This window comes from Prosopis cineraria, unplaced genomic scaffold (assembly GCF_029017545.1).
Source record: "Prosopis cineraria cultivar Desert tree isolate PC_DT_omini unplaced genomic scaffold, ASM2901754v1 PC1, whole genome shotgun sequence".
Lineage (NCBI taxonomy): Eukaryota > Viridiplantae > Streptophyta > Magnoliopsida > Fabales > Fabaceae > Prosopis > Prosopis cineraria.
The window spans coordinates 45,618,232-45,622,860 of record NW_026555332.1 but is presented as its reverse complement, the minus strand read 5'-3'; the positions used below and the strand labels follow the sequence as shown (position 1 = coordinate 45,622,860).

The window sequence follows — 4,629 nt, the reverse complement described above, 5'->3', positions numbered from 1 at the left end:
TGATAAACAATATAGGCAACCGTCTCTACTGCTACTCGCAGAAACATATGAATCCATAACTTAAAAAACACAAAATCACTTATGAATACATAAGATCTGATCTAGACGGTATCCAGTCAAATTCTACTCTAGATTTATGCGATCTGTAGATCAACATACCAATAATGAAAAATGCAGACAAGCCCGCAATTATACACGGTTTGAGAAGAATAAACACTTATAGGGCACAAATAATTGGTAATTTCGTCATAGGAAATTCTGTACTTCTGATGAATAACCAGTGGATCAAAAGTAACAGTCAAACCTTAAATCAGAGGCAAGTAACTAGGAAACAGATCATTTTCAAAAACAAAAAGATGAAAATTGAGTATATCTCCATCTCAAAGACAGTAGTTTCTGGTTCAAAAAAAAAAAAAAAACGAGTGTCTGCTCTGTCGGAAATTAAGAAGCTCAACAGTTTCTGGTTAGTGATGAGCTAATGTTACCTCTATGAAGACAGGAGAATCATGATGCAATATTTTACTTAATGTAGTTCAGACAATTCCCATTACACTTTGTTGTTACCTAGTCTCCCAAGTAAGAATAAAACAGACAGTATGAATGTAAGTGGGCTTGATGAAATTATATAAGTAGGCTTTACCATGCACTGCTACTAGCCTAAGTTTAGAATGACAAATTAACTTGTATGAGCATGGGCTTCTTCCAGAATTAAAAGATGCATTTTATTGCAGAAAGTGCCTTCAATTAAGAGTCACTTCTCCGAAGGATTGTTAGAAGCCAATTGCAAGACATGGGACTTGGAGTAATTGAGTTCCAATTGAAAGAACAGAATTTTAATAGAGTTTATAATGACTTTGGGCTATCCAATCTAACGGGTTAGCTTCTAGAGTGTGATTTTCCCTGAAGTTCCTATCAATTGGTATTAGAACCTTCCACTATACTTAGTTGTACTTGTGTGGTATTAATTAGTGGCGAGTGTTAGCCAGGGCCAAGAAGCTTGCACAAAAGCAACCCACCGAGGTGGTGGGACTATAGAGCATGGTGGAATGCTGCAAGGCATGGGACGTAAATTCCAAATCAGAAAGTATTTTAAAGTAACGTTTATAATGATTTTGGACTCTCCAAAGTCCTGAGCTATCCTTTGGGATGTGATTCTCCCAAAAGTTCCTATCGGAGTACAAATATCATCATGTTTGAGACACCCATGATGCAAGAGAAGTGGATGCCTTCTGTCCTCTGCTTTAATAGTGTTCATCCTATTACCAATATGACGCCGCATCATCAAAGAGACAAAGGCACACTTACCTAGAATCCAACAGCCTGTCTTGTGTGCTTAAGTTCATCCCAAGATGGTCCTGCATACTGCAAACCCAAGCCAGTTTAATTAAAGCTTTTATGAACATTAAAGTAAAAACAGCAGCCACAGATAATTACTTCCATCTGTTACATGCAGCATTAATGATACAGACATTTTTTTTTGGGGGGGGGGGTTAGCAACCTCTTCCTTTGCTTGGTAGCACCACAGCTCCAGTTCTCCTAATCCAGCTTTAATACATTCTTCATTGCTGAATGTGCAACAATCGCGATGTAGAAGACTAGTAATAACACAAAAAGATTGATAAATAAGAATACATATTGAAACCGCCAAAAAACCTTTTCTTTTAAGCTAAAGGGTATTCACAAGAAAACTTGTTACCTGTTGAAGAGCTGTACATTAATATATTGGAATGTTTGAGTAAAGATCTTTTGGTTAAGTACTGGAGGCACCAAAAACCCAAAAGATGGTGGTGGTGGTGGTGTGAAAATAGCATAAACAAGGCAACAACGAAAATAACTGCTTAGTGTTTATAAAATAATAAGTTTCTGACAAAATTCTCTTTCAGTGTACACAACAATATGCTGAGGGATTCAATAATGCTATGCCAGTGGTCTGTTGGAGAATCTTTACCAAAGGATCGTGCAACTCCTTTTGATGTTCTTGGTGCCTGCATGTCAACAATAAGTGGGAATTATCTTGAAAAGGAAATATTGGGACAAGGCATAAGAAAAATATTGAGGGGGGGGATAAGGCTAGCTGATTTCATCAAGGTCATAATACTCCCCCGGGTCCTAAATGTAGGAACTAGTTGGAGTGTTTGCTTTGATCCTAAATGTATCATCTCAATCTCCTTTGTTTCCTATGTTTGTTATTTTTCCCCAAGCCATCCGTATAGTTGAATTCTTATATGATGTATAAGTTATATTGATAAATACTCCAGTGTAAATGATTAAAAGGGAGTGATATTTTAGGAAAATCAGCACACATTTTTTTCACATAACTTGTCCAATTCCCTTAAATCTGTGTGAATTAGTTAAATAATTCCTACATTTAGGATTCGAGGGAGTAGTTGATATATAGCTTACTTCAGCTGAACAATACTTAATTGAATTTCAATATACCTGGATACACAGTGAAAGCAATGAAGATAGCTCCTTCCTCAATTGGCCCGAATAATGCCATAAATCTTCTCCACGTAAGCCATGAGCTGCTGCTTGAAAAGTAAAGCAGGATATTTGGCCTCTACCTTGCGTACAGCCTCCTATGCAGGGGCGGCAAGGCTGGCAGAAGAAGGGGATGAACGAAAGCCCTGCAGTTCAGTCAAAAAATGAACGAGTGGAATTTTATAAGAAAAGCAGAAATTATATGAGGCAATAATGTAAGGAAGGATCATTACCATAGTCATTCTTCCAAAAAGAGATGTTGGATTGTGTGGTTTTTTAATTGTAGTTGTGTCAGTTGTACCACCAGATTTCAAACTTCGCTGAAGCAAAGACAATAATGCAGACGTATTCGATAGCCAATAGGCCATAAGGTCGTTGTCATCTTGATTCTAGAAGTGAAAAAGGATGAGGAGAAAAGACATTTTTATATAAATCCTCTAACAATATTTTCCTCACAATGCTAAAAGTAACACCATAACAAAAACATGTACAGAATAAAGAATGAAAGATAAGACCAGATAGTTTAACATGCCAAGAGAGGGAAAACATTAATTGTTCTGTACTATTTCAACATAAAAAATGGATTCATAATCTCTGAAGAGAATATCGAATGGATGGGCAACAACAACAAGAACAACAAAACAACAAGCCATATTCCATTAGATGAGGTTCGTTAAATAAATTGTATAATGTCATTATACTCTATTATTTATCAAGCTTTTAAAAATATTATTAACTTAAAGGTCTCGATCAATAACTTTTAAAAGCGTTTTCATTAGCTTTCCTCTACCCTTCTTGATAGGGTTTAAAGCTATTTATTCCACTCTCTTCACAGGTGCTTCCTCTAATCTTCTTTGTACATATAAAAACAATCTCAAATGATTTTCTATCATTTTTTCCGTATGTGTTCATTTCAAATTTTATCTTTACATGTACATTCACACATTCATATTAACATTCTCATTTTTTTTATTCCAACTTTATACTCTTAGTACCCCATTTAAAGCCAACATTTACTATTATATAATATTGCTGGTCTTATAACAATTTAATAAAATTTTTCTTTTAGTTTATTAGGTACCTTAAAATCAAAAATAACTTTTTTAGCCTTTCTTCCAATTTTACCATGCAACTTGTATCCTATGTGCAGTATCTCCATCAATTTTCCTATTATATTGAATAATAGCTCTCAAATATCTAAATTTTTTCACTTGAAGTATAATCTAATCACCTAATTTTACTTTCAAATTACTACTCACTAACTTCCTATCAAAATTACAATGTAAATATTTTATCTTACTCCAATTCAAGCGAAAATCTTTTGACTCTAATGTCTTCCTTCATAACTCAAGTTTACAGTTAATTCTTTCTCTTGTCTTCGCAATTAGAACTATGTTATCGATGAAAAGCATACATTTAGGAATTTCCTCTTGAATATATTCAGTTAAAACATTTAAAATCAAATTAAACAAATAAAGACTCAAAGATGATCCCTAATATAGTCTAATTCTTATAGGAAAGTCTTTTGTTTCGTCGCCAAACATTCTTATAATAGTTGTTACCCCCTCATACATATTTTGTACAGCTCAAATGTAGGCAACCTAAACACCATTCTCTTTCAATACTTTTCAAAGTACTTCTCTTGATACACGATCGTAAGCTTTTTTTTCAAATCAATGAAAATCATATGTAAATCTTTACCTTTGCATCGATACTTTTTGGTAGATAAATTGCTTTTATAATCGCCCTACTTAACATGAAACCAAATTGATTCTCAAAGATACTAGTTTCTAATTTCAACTTATACTCAATCACTCTTTCCCACAATTTTATTGTATAACTCATAAGTTTAATCCCTATATAATTAGCGCAATTCTGAATATCCTCTTTATTTTTGTAAATAGAAACTAAGGTGCTTCTCCTCCAATCATCAAGCATTTTCTTGAATTGTAAGATTTCATTAAATAATTTAGTTAACCATCGTACCCTTCTTCCCCTAAAATGTTCACACTTCAATAGGGATACAATCAGATCCATTAGCTTTATCATTTATCATTTTCTTAAGAGCTTTCATTACCATACAATAGCATATCCTTTGATAGGCAACAAGAACAATTAAAACATGTGTTGCTTGCAAATATGTAATGA

At 33.9% G+C, this 4,629-nt stretch overlaps 1 long non-coding RNA gene across 1 annotated transcript; it reads right to left on the bottom strand.

Annotated features, from left to right (window-relative positions):
* Window positions 1-822: 822 nt before the first annotated feature.
* On the bottom strand, window positions 823-1,979 carry LOC129305566 (uncharacterized). Its single transcript, XR_008591989.1, has 3 exons — window positions 1,697-1,979; window positions 1,499-1,595; window positions 823-1,362 (listed from the first exon to the last, which is right to left on the bottom strand). It is a non-coding gene; the product is annotated as an uncharacterized LOC129305566 (long non-coding RNA).
* Window positions 1,980-4,629: the final 2,650 nt, after the last annotated feature.